The sequence below is a fragment of the Dasypus novemcinctus genome, chromosome 14, assembly GCF_030445035.2.
Source record: "Dasypus novemcinctus isolate mDasNov1 chromosome 14, mDasNov1.1.hap2, whole genome shotgun sequence".
NCBI classification, from domain to species: domain Eukaryota; kingdom Metazoa; phylum Chordata; class Mammalia; order Cingulata; family Dasypodidae; genus Dasypus; species Dasypus novemcinctus.
The window spans coordinates 93,298,567-93,316,515 of NC_080686.1; the positions used below are offsets into that span (position 1 = coordinate 93,298,567).

The window sequence follows — 17,949 nt, forward strand, 5'->3', positions numbered from 1 at the left end:
TATGCATACCCATGGTGGCATGAGACAATTTTATAAAATAGCATACTATTTACATATATCTCCGTAGGTTTGTAGGTTCTATTTCCCTAGAGAAACCTGATGAATAAACTACCATACTGGGGTATTGAGGATTAAATAAATGAATATATTTTTTTAGAACTTGGAAGCAGTCCCTGACTCACAATACATAATCTATATACATATCATTATTATATAAACCATACCCATTAATACATATTTTCTAAAATGTCAGTTTTTTGTCTCTTTAAAATGGAATGAGAAATAAAATATACTGAAAATCCAATCTTTTACATCATTATCAGTGACAGTCATACCACTTCTCTCAAAGTTTATCAGTGATTGGCCACTGGGCATCTGTTATTTGGCTCATGTACAGAATGCAAAGAGTATAGCTGTATGGTCTCCTTGTCTCCCAGTGACTAGCCCATAAAACAGTTTGCAAAAATGGATAACCTAAAGAGGAAATTGGCCAACAAAGTGTAGCAAAGAAACAAAAAGTTATAATGCGGGAAGTGAATGTTAATGGAGTTAAAGAATAGCTGACTATAAGAATATAGACACTGTTGCTGTTAGAGACTAGAAGGTTGGTACGAAAACAATTGCAGTTTTGCATTGTTGAAATTTGCCATCTGGTACGGGCACACATTCTTAAATAAATGTGGTTATGTTATACATCATTTTAATGTGCATTTCTCACTTTATGTTTTTTGCTAATGACTTATTACTTGCTGTTTATTTTATATTTATTTTAGATTATGGAAATGATGTTAGACAAAAATCAAATTCCAGCAATTTTCTTATTTGAGCTAAAAATGGATCATAAAGCAGTAGAGACAACTCACAAACATCAACAATGCATTTGGCCAGAAACTGCTAACCAAAGTACAGTGCAGTGGTGGTTCAAGAAGTCTGGGAAAGGATACAAGAGCCTTGAAGATGAGGAGCATAGTGGCCAGCCATGGGAAGTTGACCATGGCCAACTGAGAACAACCATCAAAGCTGATCCTCTTACAACTACATGAGAAGTTGCCAAAGAACTCAACATTGACCATTCTATGTTTGTTCAGCATTTGAAGCAAACTGGAAAGGTGAAAACACCTCGATAAGCGGGTGCCTCATGAGTTGAATGGAAGTTTTAAAAATGGTCATTATGAAGTGTCGTCTTCTCTTATTCTACGCAACAACAACAAACCATTTCTCAATTAGATTGTGACATGCGACAAAAATTGGATTTTATACAACTGGCAACAACAAGCTCAGTGGCTAGACTGAGAAGCAGCTCCAAAGCATTTCCCAAAGCCAAACTTGTACCAAAAATACAGCTTTCTGCATCCTGGAGAAACCATTCCAACTGAGAAGTATGCTCAGCAAATCCATGACATGCACCAAAAACTGCAACGCCTACAACTGGTATTGGTCAAGAGAAAGGGCCTAATTCTTCTCCACAAAAACACCTGACCTCACGTCACACAACCAATGCTTCAAAAATTGAACGAATTGGGCTACAAAGTTTTTCCTCATCGGCCATATTCACTAGATATCTGGCCAACCGACTATCATTTCTTCAAGCATCTTGACAACTTTTTACAAGGAGAACACTTCCACAACCAGCAGGATGCAGAAAACGCTTTCCAGGAGTTCATCAAATCCTGAAGCACGGATTTTTATGCTACAGGAATACACAAACTTATTTCTCATTGGAAAAAATGTATTGATTGTAATGGTTCCTATTTTGATTAATAAAGGTATGTTTGAGCCTAGTTATGATGATTTCAAATTCATGGTCCAAAACCACAAATCCTTTTCACCAACCTAATAGATATGTAGCCAGAGAAACTTAGTGAAGGCAAATATAACAACATAAACGAGGAAAGCACTATGATGAAAAGGATGAAGATGTGCCACAGGAAGTGATGCCCGCAAATTACTGTATATTAAAGGAAATCTCAAATATATTTCAAGACATTGAAAGAGCAAAAGATAAAATGTTAGAAGCTAATCCAACCTTAGAAGTATGACAATTGGTCAAGGCATAGAAATGATGCTCACTCTTTATTTAAATACATATGACAGGAAAAGGGAAGTACTGTATAAACTACTCTCAAAGTTAAAAAAAAATTTTTTAATTAAAAACAAAAGCAGGAAGCGGACTTGGCCCAGTGGTTAGGGCATCCGTCTATCACATGGGAGGTCCCCGGTTCAAACCCCAGGCCTCCTTGACCCGTGTGGAGCTGGCCGATGCGCAGTGCTGATGCACGCAAGGAGTGCTGTGCCACGCTGGGGTGTCCCCGCGTAGGGGAACCCCATGCGCAAGGAGTGCGCCGCGTAAGGAGAGCCGCCCAGCGCGAAAGGAAGTGCAGCCTGCCCAGGAATGGTGCCACACACATGGAGAGCTGACACAACAAGATGATGCAACAAAAAGAAACACAGATTCCTGTGCTGCTGACAACAGAAGCTGACAAAGTAGGACACGCAGCAAACAGACACAGAGAACAGAAAACTGGGGCGGGCGGGGTGAAGGGGAGAGACATACATACATACATACATAAATAAATAAATCGTTTGGGGAAAAAAAAACACTTTAATTTCCAATGTTTAAATTAGTATACTAAAACCCATTCCAATTCTGAAATGTTTCCTTTCCCTAGAAAGGCATTCCTTCCTTCCTTCAAAATGCCCTTATCCATGAAAGTTCAGTTTAAAGCTAATTCCACTTTCAGCAGAACCTTTCACATTAATAGAAGTAAACAAATCACATGATTGTTTTAATTGATGCAGAAAAGGCATTTGACATAATCTAGCACTCATTCTTGATAAAAACACTCTGTAAACTAGGAAGAGAAGGGAATTTCCTCAACATGATAAAGGCATATATGAAAAGTTCACAGCTAACATCATACTCAACAGTGAAAGGCTCAAAGCTTTCCACCTAAGATCAGGAACAAGACAAAGAAGCCACTGGCATCACTATTATCAACAGTGTCATGAGTTCTAGCTACAGCAAGTAGGCAAGAATTGGAAAGGAAGAAGTAAAACATTACCTATTTGCAAATGACATGATCTATATAATAGAAAATCATGAAAAAACCACACCCAAAAAAACCCCAAAACACTACTAGAGCCAGTACACAAATTCAGCAAAATGCAAGGCACAAGATCAACACCCAAAAATCAGCAGTGTTTCTGTACACTAGTAATGAACAATCTGAAGAGGAAATTAAGGAAAAAATTCCATTTCAAATAGCAATTATAAAATCCAAATAATCTAACTAAGGATGTAACAAGGACTTATAACAAGGACTTATCCATGGAAAACTACGAAACACTGCTAAAAAATATCAAAGGAAACCTAAACAAATGGAAGGACATTCCATGTTTATGGAAGACTAAATATTATTAAGATGTTAATTCTAGCCAAAGTGATTTACAGATTCAACACAATCCCAAGTAAATTCCAATGCTTTCTCTGCAGAAATGGAAAAACCATTATCAAATTTATAAGGAAGGGTTTAGGGACCCAAATAGTCAAAACTATCTTGAAACGAACAACAAAGTCGGAGGATTCACACTTCCCAATTAAAAAGAGCAGGGGGGAAGCAGACTTGGCCCAGTGGTTAGGGCGTCCACCTACCACATGGGAGGTCTGTGGTTCAAACCCCGGGCCTCCTTGACCCGTGTGCAGCTGGCCCATGCGCAGTGCTGATGTGCACAGGGAGTGCCGTGCCATGCAGAGGTATCGCCCATGCAGGGGAGCCCCACGCTCAAGGAGTGCACCCCATAAGGTGATCCGCCCAGCGCAAAAAAAGTGCAGCATGCCCAGGAGTGGCGCTGCACACATGGAGCGCTGACACAGCAAGATGACTCAACAAAAAGTGAGACACAGATTCCGGGTTCCGCTGACAAGAATACAAGCGGATACAGAAGAACACACAGCAGAAGAACACACAGCAAATGGACACAGACAATAGACAACTGGGGCAGGGGCGGCGGGCAGGGAAGGAGAGAGAAAAGAAAAAAGAAAGGGGCATGGTACTGGCACAAGGACAGACTTATATATAAATGAAATTAAATTGAGGATTCCAAAATAACCCTCACATTTATAGTCAATTGATTTTTTGCAAAGGTGCCAAATCAGTTCAATGGGGAAAGAAGAGCCTCTCAACAAATGGTACTGGGAAAACTGGATATTCAAAATGGATTACAAACCTGAATGTAAGAACCAAAACTATTAATACTCATAGAAGAAATCATAGGGAAGCATCTTCAAGATCATGTGTTAGACAATGGTTTCTTAGAATGCATATCAAAAGCACAAGCAAGAAAAGAAAAAAATTCGTAAATGGACTTCATCAAAATTAAACAGTTGCATGCAGGAAAGGACTTCATCGTCAAAGTAAAAAGACAACCTACAGAATGAGAGAAAATACTTAGAAACCACACATCTGATAGGAGTTTAATATCCAAAATATAAAAGATATACAACTCAACAACAAAGACGACAAATAACTCAATTTAAAATATCAACAAAAGATCTGAATAGACATTTCTCCAAGAAGATATCCAAACAGCCAATGAGCACATGAAAAGCAGCTCAATATAATTAGTAATTTGGGAAAAGCAAATCAAAACCATGAGATACCATTCAGACCCACTAGAACAGCTACTGTTAAATACAGACATACACACACACGAAGCACAAGAGGTTTATCTGATTACTTAGTAAAGTAAACCTCTGGATCTAATATAATCTAATATGCCCAGAGGAAAAGATCAGTTTACAAACAGAATCCAATATTTTTTTGGAATTCATTAATAATATCAAACTGCTACAGTAGGGAATGGAGAGTTAATGCTTACTTGGTACAGAGTTTCTCCTTGGGTTGATGGAAAAGTTTTGGTAATGGATGGTAATGATGGTAGCACAACATTGTGAATGCAATTAACACCAGTGAATTGTATATTTGAATATGGTTAAAAAAGGAAATTTTAGGTTGTGTGTATTTTACCAGAAAAAAAATTTTTTAAACCAGAGATTTGTACAACATAAAGTGAACCCTAATGTAAACTATGAACTACAGTTAGTAGTACAATTATAATATTGTTTCAACAATTGTTAACAAAGGTACCATATTAATGCAAAGTGTTAAAAAGGAAAACCCCATGTGTGAGAGGAATATACTGGAACTTTGTATTTTCCTGTGTACCCAGAACATCTCTCATTTTAAAAAGCACATTCGAAATAAATTGTGTCTTAATCTAAAAAAAAAATAAGAACTTCTGCCTAATCACAACTCAACAAAGATCAGTGAAGGACCTTTAGTAGGTCATATATTATATGCAAGATATGAGGAAAAATGGTAAGAGGACAGGGGCCTGCCCTCATGAAGCTCCTAGTCTGTCAGGAGATGACATGTAAACCAATTACTAAAATACAGTATAATTAAATAAAAAGCTACAATAGTGTTGGGAATAAAGTGCTAGGGGAAAACAGATGAGGGAATAATTTGATGATGCCTAGCAAGTAACAACCTAACCTACCAATATCAAATTTTAAAGACATCTTTCATACACTTTAAGTAAAATATATATTTTTCAAAATTTCTACTGGCATATCCATTAAACTGGAAAAGCAGAATATTCTTTCCCCCTTTTAGACTGTTAACAAAGGGACACAAAATGGACTCATGTCTGTAACAGAAAGGCTTTGAAGTAGTGACATGTAGAATTCAACAAAATGAATAAGATTTTTCAATCCCACTAAATCCAAAAACATGCTAATTTCGTCAACAATTATTACCTCATTTGCTGTACAAATTTAAAGCTCAATCTGTTGGCCCTCCTTTTTGTTTCTACTTGTTTTAGAGGTTAGGTGATGGTCAATTTTCACTATTCAAGCTGAACTTACAGACCAAATGATAAAGTGGGAAACAATCTCAAAACAGTGTTTGTACTACTATTTATTCTAAAGATTACTTTAATGATCAAAGAATATATATTTATGTGTTAAAGTTTTATCTTTAAAACACAGTCCAAAATGCTAAATGAAGGAACAAAAATGTGTGTGTTCTTTTCTTCCCCGTGCTTATCCTTTTTTATTTATTTATTTCACACACACACACCGCTGTCTGCTTTCTGTGCCCATTTGCTGTGTGTTCTTCTGTGTCTGTCTGTATTTTCATTAAGCGGCTCCAGGAACCTATCTTGGGACCTTCCAGAGTGGGAGAAAGGAGATCATTCTCTCACACCACCTCAGCTCCCTGATCTGCTGCGTCTCTTATTGTCTCTCCTCTGTGTTTCTTTTAGTAGCATCATCTTGCTGTGCCAGCTCTCTGCGTGGGCAGCACTCCTGCACAGGGCAGTACTCCACGCAGACCAGCACTCCACACAGGCCAGCACTCCGCGTGGGCCAGTTCACCACACAGGCCGCCTGCTTTCACCAGGAGGCCCTGAGCATTGCACCCTGGACCTTCTATATGGTAGACAGTAGTCCAAACACTTGAGCCATGTCCACTTTCCTATCCTCTCCTCTTTTAAACAATCATGTCTTACAGGCTCTTTTCCTATGAATATAGTATCCACCAGTAGTCACATAAAGTCTAATGGGTTCAACAAATAAAATATCAACAGGCAACTACAACAGCATTACATCATATAGATTTACTTAATTTCTCAAAAGAGCTGGTAATTCTTTTTGTTTTGTTTTTGTTTTTTTAAAATCATTATATGGAGCTGGAAATTCTTTAATGGAACTTTTCCAAGTTTTTAGAGGTTTTGCAGATCACTAAGTGGAAAACGTTCAACATTTCTAGATTTTTGCAAATATATGTACACTGCCTTACAATATATTGTTTTATACAGTAAGAAGGGATTGTCATTTCCTGAAATCACTGTCAATGTGTGTATATGTTTTGTGCAACATGCTTAAAACAGTGTATCTGGGTGCTTTCATTCTTAAAATATTAGCATACACAAGAATAAAAAGCAAATTAAAACTTCTCCAAACTGTGTAGGCATGAAATTAGTATTGTGCTATCTTTATTTCCCAGACTTTAAACATTAGTTTAAAAGGTTTGTAACAGATAAATGGATAAACAAACTGAATAAGTCATGCTATACCTTGACTGCCATGCCATACATACTCTATCATTGGTAATTGTTTCCTATTTGAAAGACTAGAAAAGATAAAGCAAACAAGATTTGACTTTAAACTAAATCCTGGTATCAGTAATCCATAATATCCATGCTGTTTTAAGGTTTAAGTTTCTCTGATCATTCATTAATGCCTTACAAAAATCTGTACATGTTTTAATTTTCCCCTTTCCCTTCTCATTTGATTTCTGCCAAATGTAGGAGCACTATAAATTCTGGATTTCAGCTTTTAGCTTACTACTTCAAAGTCTCTAGGCATTCATTCTATCAAGAAAGAGAGATTTCTTATAGCTAGACAAATGTTCAGTTACTTAGCAAGAAGGCCCTTCTTCCCTAAATTAAGAAGGAAAACATTTTAAAGGATAATGTTTCTTTAGAACATTAGAATAGAAAGAAGTACTGCAACTATGAAGAGAGAAAAGTGTTGATGATCTAGGCTGAGAGACAAGGAGATGATCACTAATGTTAACAGATCATCACTATTTATTTTAGCAAGTACTATGGGTCTCCTTCCTAATATACCTTTTTCTCAGACTAAGTCATATGACATTGTTTTTTAAAAATAAACTCTAGATAGCCATCAACTGTTACCTCTGTATTCCAAATCAGAGAAAGACTGTTAATGTTAACTAAATCAGCTTCTGTTCAAGATCTAAGATTTATAATAATGGATCATTTATATATCCTTCTCCACTGTTTTAAAAACTGAAACTTACACTGAAGTTTTTGGTCTGATAACTTCCTGATGATGACTGATACTTATTAATCACATACACTAACAGCTAGAGTGCCTGCCTGCCCTCTCCTATGCTATAATTGGGTGTAAAGTTTGGGAAAACCAGATATTTACATGTTCTGAAAGTACTGCTCTACTGATTCTTTACTTATTAAAAGAGGAAATGTATTTTTTACAAGGGATAGATCTGACAGATACCACCTTAACTGAGGGATCTGACTATCACCAAAAATGGAGCAAACTTATGCCTCCTGATATGATTACCAAAGGACATAGCCAACATTATTTTCTGTAATATTCTTGTCAAATATGTTTAACCTGAATCTATTTATTGAGAAACATAAAACAGACAAATCCAGATTACTGAGCAAACTCTAAGAAAACCTGTCTGGACAGGAAGGAGCAGGTATAAGGATGAAAAAAATAACAGGAGTTCAGAATGGGGCATGTTATTATGTCTGTGATGCCTCTGAGCCATCTAACTAGAGATGCTGAGGAAACCATGGAAGTACAAATTTGGGATTCAAGGAAGAGGTCAGGCCAGAAATGCCACAACTACACTCCCAAGACTTTGTATCTTGAAAGAATGGTACTAAGACTAGGATTACTTGGAAATTATTCACAGTGGCAGCAATAAGAGATAAACGGCTGCAGTGTCCTAATCAGATTGTTACTGCAACTTAATCTGGGCTGTATTTTCCTGTACTTGGCCTGCATTGGTGCCTGCTCATTTTTTGAATCTGGTTCCCTAGTCTTCACTCCAATTATGTAAGCTTTTACATACCATCATCCCAGTAAATTCCTTTTCTGTACAAGTTGCCCAGTTTTTGCTACTTGCAACTAAGAACCCTTGATTGAACTATATTGCATACTCTGATCTCATACAGGAAAGCTACCTATAATCTTCCCAATATAAAGCTTTTCCTACAAATACATAAAACTTAACTATGTTACAAATGTAACTCTGAGAGTAGAGTATAAACAAAAAAGATATCAAGAATTAAAGTTTTTGAGACACATAAAGAGGTACCTAGATCATGAAACAGAAAAATGTTAGTTTTCAAAGTATCAAACTTGAAAACCAAATAAAATATTACAAAGTAGAGAGAACACCCAGAAAGATAACAAAACACCAAGATTATTTTTAAACAGTCAAATAAAGAACTAAAAAACTTTCCAGAAAGACAGAACAATGAAGCATGTTGAGAAATTAAGAATATCTAGAATGACACTGATTTTTTTTTCACAAAGTATTCTCTCTTATACGATGCTTTATTTTGTTCTATGTATTCCAAATTGTTCCAACCAAGAACAGATTCTCCAGAGGGACCTACCTTTTCTTTGGGCCCCCAACTCATATGCTTCCTCACTAAAACACAAAGACACATAAGTAAAAGCAGTTTTCATTCCTTCTAAAGATCATTCACAATTCAAATCAAAGGTGGAATTTTTAGCTGTTTGAAAAATACTATTATATACACATACACACAAACACTGACCTTGACGGTGTCCTGTATTCAAACTAAATCCCTTACCTACATTCGTATTTTCACGGAATGTATTTTGAGGAAGTAAAACATACATATAAGAGGAGTAAAAATATTTTTTAAATTTCACAGGAACTATTTTCTTTTAAGGAGAAAAGAGGATACTAATATTTGTGAATACCTGTTATGTACCATGCAATTTGCAATAGACTAGAATTTTGTCATAAAATGCTGCAAAACAGGTACTATTACCCTTTTTTTTTCCCATAAAAAGTACTTACGTAAATAACCTGAAAAACTGGCTCACTTACCTTATGTCAGTGAAAAAAAAGGGGTTGATTTGACACAAGGATAGTTCTGCCTGGTCCCCAAAGTCATTAAATTTTATTCACAACTAAATGCTTTAAAGAGCACATTCTTCTTATAAAAATTCATTTTCTTTGATATTTTTCTTAGAAAAATAACTAACCATTGCATGGGACAAGCAGGACCTGTAGGATGTAACCATAAAGAAACTTTTGTCTACCACTGCCCCTTTAAAGCTATTCAGTAAAGATAGCTGATGTCTCTGAACTTTTTTATTTTTAAAGATTTATTTTATCTATTTCTCCTCCCCATCCCCACCCCCAGTTGTCTGCTCTCTGTGTCCATTTGCTATGTGTTCTTCTGTGTCCGCCTGTATTCTTATCAGTCACACCGGAAATCTGTGTCTCTTTTTTTTTGCGTCATCTTGCTGCATCAGCTCTCCATGTGTGTGGCACCCACTCCTGGGCAGGCTGTGCTGTTTTCGTGTGGGGTGGCTCAATGCAGGGCGCACTCTTTACGCGTGGGGCTCCCCTACATGGCATAGCAGTCCTTGCGCACGGCAGCACTGCACATGGGCCAGCTCACCACACAGGTCAGGAGGCCCTGGGTTTGAACCCTGGACCTCCCATGTGGTAGGCAGATGCTCTATCAGTTGAGCACATCCGTTTCCCTGCCCATGAACTTTTATTTAGGTAAGCCCATGCCTTTTCCACTTTCAGGTCATAAAAACTATCTTAGTTTAGAAATTGATAGATTCAGTTTCGTATAATCACTGAAACTTCTAAATCAAGGTTACAGAGTCTCTCCTTTCCCAGATCTGCCTGCTGTGGACTAGCCCTACCCAGTACTACAGGGCTGTGCTTTTATTACCCTCTCTGCTTTCTAACTTCCTAACTGGTTGGGGCAGTTAAGTGTCATTAGATGGCACAGGCACTCTCTTGGCTCAAAAAATGTTTATAGCTGGTTTCTGTCATGGAATGCTTTTAGGAGTTCCTTGAAAGCTCTCACCCACCCCAACCCTGAGGATCTCTAAATGCAGTGCCCTTAAAGCAGGAGAATGCATCTTCTCTGGGAACCTAGCCATTTAACTCTCTATTCCACATCATCCTACTTCCTGGGGCTTTCCCTCACTAGCGGCCTTCATCTGACCTTGATCTGATCTATATCATATGTACGTCTTACCCCAAGAAATCCTGGGAGGACTGGTACCCACCCACCTCGTTTTGCCTCGTTTGTGCTGCCAAAACATATGACCCCTCTTCCATCCTTTATATTTTCCAGGCACAAGTTAGACAGACATCAATCCACCGTGTCCCCCAAACTGTAGGAGTCACATATTTAGCTCCCAGTGGTCACCAGAAACCCCCTTTATCTTTACTTGAGGAGGCAGCTCTCCCCATCCCTACCACAAGGTATGGGAGAAGGAAGGCTAGGAGAGCTTCAGCACACGAGAACTCTTCCCCAATGTCCTGACTCTTTTTATTCCACCAGATGAAGTACTCAAAGTCACAAGACTCATTTTCTGGCTCTTACTTATACAAGACCTGAAAGGTGTTCTTGAAACTCACTTTGCAATGTGTATCTACTGGTTTAGGGCGAAACTTAAAACAAAGCAGTTCCACTTTAACATCTTATTACAGGGAACCGGATGTGGCTCAACTGATAAAATCATTCGCCTACCATATGGAAAGTCCAGGGTTCAATAACCCGGCCCTCCTGACACACGTGGTAAGCTGGCCCACGCGCAGTGCTGCCACACAAGGAGTGCTGTGCCACAGAGGGGCACCCCCAGTAGAGGAGCCCCACACGCAAGGAGAGCACCACACAAGCAGAGCCGCCCTGTGTGAAAAAAAAAGCGCAGCCCACGCAGGAGTGGAGCCACACATGGAGAGCTGACACAGCAAGATGATACAACAAAAAAGAGACGCAGTTTCCCAGCCAGTGCTGCCTGACAATGCAAGGGGACGCAGAAGCACACATACAGCAAATGGACACAGAGAGGAGACAACAGGGGGGAAGGGGAGAGAAATAAATCTTAAAAAAAAAAAAAATCTTATTATGTAATATATTTGACATTTATTTTCCGTTTAAAAAAAAAAAACAGTAAAAAGTAAAAATGCATAAACCCACCACTGAACAGTTAGCCATTGTTAACACTTTAATGTACTGCTTTCCTTTGTGTAAACAGTACATCTGTCAACTGAAAATTCCTTATTTCATTCATGTTTTCATTTTTAAACCCAGTAAAAAACACCTATTTATATCACATAATTAAGCAATCCAGTTTTCCAGGAAAGTCAGCTTAACAGATACCTAAGGCATGCCTTTTCAAGCATCAAATTTCCAGTAAACTAATATGAGGGTGGTTTTACTGAAATGTGCCTTGTTATGTCATTTCCCAACCCTAAATCCTTTCATGGCTCCCATTACCAGAAGATTAAACCTCAGTCTTTTAAAAACTAAGCACAACCTTTAAGGTTTCCTGCAGTTATTAAACATCTAAATGTGATTTTAAACCATGTATTCATCACATAAAATCATAATACAAGAAAAATGTAAATGTCAGGGGGGTTCCTGATAATGGAATTGGCCTACCCTGGCCGATGAAAAGAATTTCAGAGTTCAGTCACAGTTTCATGATGGCTAATGAAAGTATCTCAGGATAATGCTTCATCATCAAGGGTCAAAAGGTTGAATTCACAAAAAGCATAACAGCAACAATTATTCCTTTATTACCATGGTAAAATTAATAAGCTGCAAGCAGAGATCAGCTCTCACATGCATATAAAATGCCCTGTCCCCACACACACCTCTTTACTTACTCTACTCTCACCACCACAAAATGCCAAAAAGCTATTCTACATTTAAGAACAAATTTATGAATACTTTAAATGTTTAAAACAGGATTTGGGGATTAGTTTTGTTAAAGTCCATTCACAGAGCACACATATAAAAATTTGTTTTAAAATCATCTTTCAGCAGATTAAGTGAGAAGTAAACATTTAAATATGCTACCAAGAAAAATGCATTCATAATTCTTAGCCCAAAGAGGCTTTAGTCTCAAAAGATGGTGACTGTAAAAAATGCAAGGAACCACAAAAGTCTTGAAAAAAGAAAAACAATCACTTCTCTCTTAAAACTGACAAAAATGGGTTCACTCAAAGAGTACATGAAAACAAAGTGTGTGAGAAAATACTGACGTGTCTTTGTGCATGATTGTGGAAGGGTGTGCGTGGAGATGTCTGGAAAGATGTTCACCAAAACAGTGATGACCTTGATGGTAACTTTTTTGCTTTCTTTTCTGCACTTTTCTATGTTTTTGTTAATTTTCTATAAATATGAACATGTATTTTACCAAAAAAGAAGAAAGCTCTTTTCATCATTAAACTAGAGGATGAAAAGCTACAGTAAACAAAATAGTGTGGTACTTGCATAAGGACAGAAGACACCAGAAGTAACATTTATATTTATAGTCAACTGATCTTCAACAAAGGTGCTAATGAATTCGATGAAGAAAGAATATTTTCATCAAATGGTGCTGAGAAACTGGACAGCCACATGCAAAAGGATGAACTCAGAAATTTAACCTCACTCACACCATCCACAAAAATTACCTCAAAACAGATCATACGTAAATGTAAGTGCTAAAAACATAAAATTATTAAACTTTTAGAAGAAAACATAGAAGTAATCTTTACAATGTTGAGTTAGGAAAAGATTTCTTAGATATAACACCGAAAGCACAATCCTTAATGAATTAAAAAAAAAAAAAGATAAAAAAGACTCCACCAAAAATCAAAACATTTTTGCCTCACTATCTCATTAACCACACATCTATGGCCACTTCATATTCAACAGGGGCTTCAAGTCCACTTCATGAGAAAAGACTGCTCTCCTCAAAAAAATGGTCCTATTCATATGCAAAGCCACATGCAAAAGAATGAATCTGAACTCCCACCTCACACCATATATGAAAAGTAACTCAAATGGATCAATGACCTATATAAGAGTTAATACTACAAAACTCAAATATAACAGAGGAAAATATTCACAATCTTGTATTTGACAATGGATTCTTAGTCAACAATAGAAGAAAAAAAAAGATAAACTGAACTCCATCAAAACAAAAACTCTTGTGCATAAAAGGCCATTACCGGGAAGCAGACTTGGCCGAACAGATATGGCGTCTGCCTACCACATGGGAGGTCCATGGTTCAAACCCAGGGCCTCCGTTACCCATGTGGAGCTGGCCCGTGTGCAGTTCTGACGCACACGAGGAGAGCCATGCCACATAGGGGTATCTCCCGTGTAGGGGAGCCCCACGCGCAAGGAGTGCGCCCCATAAGGAGAGACACCCAGAGCAAAATAAAGTTCAGCCTGCCCAGGAGTGGTGCCGCACACACAGAGAGCTGATGCAGCAAGATGATGCAACAAAAAGAGACACAGAAAAAAAAAAAAAAAAAACACAGATTCCCGGTGCAGCTGAAAACAATGGAAGCGGACACAGAAGAACACACAGCGAATGGACACAGAACAGACAACTGGAGGGTTGGGGGGAAAGAAAATTTTTTTAAAAGGCAATTACCAAGAAAAGAGAAAAGAAATGCCAAAGAATGAGAGAAATTAGTTGCAAATCATATAGCTGGCTAAGCATAGAATACATACAGAAATATTTGCAACTTGATAATTCAAAGAGAAAACAACTCATTAAAAACGAGCAAAGGAAATGAATAGGCATTTCTCGAAAGAAGATATACAAAAGGCCACTAAACACATGAAGAAATGCTCAACATCATTAGTCATTAGAGGAATGTAAATCAATACCACTTCAGAACGACTAGGATGGCTACTGTCTAAAAAAAGGAAAATAAATGTTGGAAAGAATGTTAAGAAATAGGAACACTGGTTTATTGTTTGTGGGAGTATAAAATGGTATAGCTACTATGGAAAGTTTGGCAGTTCCTCAAAAAGTTAAATTTAGAATTACCTTTAATCTGCAACCCCACTTCTAGGTATATACCCAAAAGAATTAAAAGCCAGGACTCTCAGATACTTACATATCAATGTTCAAAGCAGCATTATTCACAAAAGCCAAAAGGTAAAATTAACCCAAGTGTTCACCAACAGATGAAAAGGGAAATAAAATGTGTTATATACATACTGAGGAATATTATTCAGCCATAAAAATGAAGTTCTGATACATGCCACAACGTGGAATAACCTTAAAAAATCATGCTAAGTGAAGTATTCTATTACTCCACCTATATGAACTATCTCTAGAACAAGTAAATTCATAGAGGCAGAGAGGAGACTGGTGAGTACCAGGGGTTGGGAGAGGGGAGATGGGTAATTGTTGCTTAATGGGTACAGTTTTTGTTTTTGACAGTAAGTTTTGGTAATGAACGGTGATGGTAGCACAACACTGTTATTGTAATTAATGCCTCTGAGCTGTACACTTAAAAATGGCTAAAAAGGCAAATTTTATGTTATCACTATTTTTTTTAAAAAGACACCATATTCTTACCCAGGTCAGCTAACAAGGAGGTGAAGATGATCCATCACCATACCAGGGAACCAAGAGTGCCTACAACTGCAAGCAAGAGAATCGCATCCATCAACCGTGTGGGATATCTAAGCCCCTTCTTGATACAGAGGTGGAGCGGACATCACCATCCCAAGGTCCACAGGATGGAGGAATAAAATATGGATAGAGTGGACTTACTGGTATTCTACTACAGAACTATTGTGACTAGTTAATGGAAGAAATTGTAGCACTAATGTGGAGAAAGTGGCCACAGTAGTTGCTGAGGGCAGGGAGAGGGAAGAAGAGATGTGAAGTGGAGGCATTTTCGGGACTTGGAGCTGTCCTAAATGAAACTGCAGGGACATATGCTGGACATTATATATCCTGATATAACCCACTGAATATACCGGGGGACAGTGTAAACTAAAATGTAAACTATTATCTATGCAGTGCAGCAGGGCTCCAAAATGCATTCACCAAATGCAACGAATGTGCCACAACAATGAAAGAGGTTGTTGATGTGGGAGGAGTGGGGTGGGTGTGGGGTATATGGGAACCTCTTGTATTTTTTGTGATCAATGTATCTTCCAAAAATACAATTTTTTTAAATGTGGGGAAAATAAATAAATTAACTTTTAAAAAGACACAAGAAAATGAAAAACCACAGACTGGGGCAAAATATTTGCAAACCATATTATCTGATAAAAGACTTGTACCCAGAATATGTGAAGAACTCTTACAAAGTAAGATGACAAACAACCGAGTAACAATGGACAAAAGAGCTGAAAAGACATTTCACCCAAGACATGGGAATGGTTTGAAAAGGTACTCAACTTAGGGAGATACAAATTGAAACCAAAATGGTATACAACTTCACACCAACTAAGATGGCTATTATCAAATAGACAATGAAAAGTGTTGCAAGAATTTGGAAAAATCTCATACACTGCTGGTGGAAATGTAAAATGGCACACACACTTCAGAAAACAGTTTGGCAGTCTACTAATAAATTAAATATATTTGTACTATATGGCCCAGGAAGTCTAGTGCTTGGTATCTACTTAAAAGAAAAGAAAATATGTCCATAGAAAGATTTGTATGCAAACGTTTATAGCTGCCTATTCCTAACAGCCAAAAGTAGAAACAACTCAAATGTCATCAAATGGTGAATAGATAAACAAAATGTATTACCCATACAATGGAATACTACTCAGCAATAAAAAGGGACGAATTACTGATACCTCAAAATCATTATGCGAAGTGAAAATAAATGAAACACAAAGGACCACATGTTGTATGACTCTATTTATAAGAAATGAATGGAAAGGGAAAATGTATACAGACAGGAGAGTAGCGATGGCCTAGCGCCGGGGGTAGGAATGACAATTAACTGTAGTGGACCTTACTAGGTTGATGGAAATGTTCTAAAACTGGATTATCATAATGGATGCAAGATTATTTTTCTAAATAACATTGATCTGTGCACTTAAATTGAATTTAACAGTATGTAAGTAAAGTAGACCTTAAAAAAATTTTTTTAAAAAGACAGTGTAGGGGGGAACCAGTGAGATGGCGGCAGAGTAAGGAGTTCCTAGAGTCAGTTCCTGCTACAGGGCAGTTAGTGAACACTCCGAGCTATCTGGAGCTAGCTGAAGCACCTGTTTGGGGCGTCCAGGAGACCAGAAGAGCATCCTGCAACATCCTTGAAGGAACGGAAGCAGGAGACTGACCATCTGCAGACAAGACTCATAAGTAGAGGTCTCCACGCCCTGGAAGCCAGTGCCCATCCTCCACTGGAGGCACAAGCCACCTCGGGAGCTGTTCTGCGGCTGGAACTGAAAGCTCCACTTTCCAAAAAAGGGGGAGGAAGAGACAGTTGGGCACCAACTTCAGCTACTGATGAGCGAATTCAGCAGGCTAAAGTATAATCTCGAGAACAGCTAAAGTTGAACCTGTCCAAGCCAGAAAGAGGCCGGTAGTCCCCACGCCCGGCACAAGGGGAAGTGGGGCAGACTGAAAATCACAGTGCTGGTGGTGATCAGCTTCTTTCCATCCAGCCCAGACTGCAGCTCTAGCCTAGATCCCAGCCCCACCTCCGGCAGGGAAGAAGCTGCGGGGACCTGCGCCACCCTCTCCAGGAAATTACTGGCCAAGCCACGGTCGCCGGTGATCATCCTACTTTGGCAGCACAAGCTGCCCCAGGAGCTATTCTGCGGCTGGATTTTGAAGCTCCATTCCACAAAAACAGGGGCAGAAGAGACGGTTGGCCACTGGTTTCAGCTAGTGACTGGTGGATTCATCTGGCTAGAGTATAACCCTAAGAACAGCTAAAGTTTGAACTTGTCCAGGTCAGAAAGAGGCTGGTAGCCGCCATTTTTGACTCCACCCCCAGAATGAAGGGAAGCCAGGCTGATCGAAAATCAGTGACAATAGGAACTGGCTTCTTACACCCAGATCAGCCTGCAGCCCCAGCCTAGGCATCAGCCCCACTTCTAGCAGGGAGGCCCTGCACCAGCCTATCTAGGTAACTGTAGGTACATTTGGCTGGCAGAGACTGAATAACTGGAAGTCTACTGGGGCAACCGTGGTCATCTTGGACCCGCACTGCATAGATTGCTGCCCAGGCTGCAGCTCCATCCCCACCTGAAGCAGGGGAGAAAGGGATGTGAAGCTTCATCAGTCTCCCTGGGCAGCTACAGTCTAGGCCTCCACAACTTTGATAATTC

General features: G+C 38.6%; 1 protein-coding gene across 6 annotated transcripts in view; it reads right to left on the bottom strand.

Annotated features, from left to right (window-relative positions):
* The window catches only part of CYRIB (CYFIP related Rac1 interactor B), a 165,367-nt gene that overhangs the window by 62,773 nt on the left and 84,645 nt on the right, over positions 1-17,949 (bottom strand). Inside the window, exon 3 of one of the 6 annotated variants that reach the window (XM_071208031.1) lies at positions 9,241-9,275. The exons of the other annotated variants lie outside the window; for them this stretch is intronic. The gene's annotated coding sequence lies outside the window, so the exon portion shown is untranslated. The remainder of the gene's footprint in view (positions 1-9,240; positions 9,276-17,949) is intronic. 6 annotated transcript variants of the gene reach the window in all.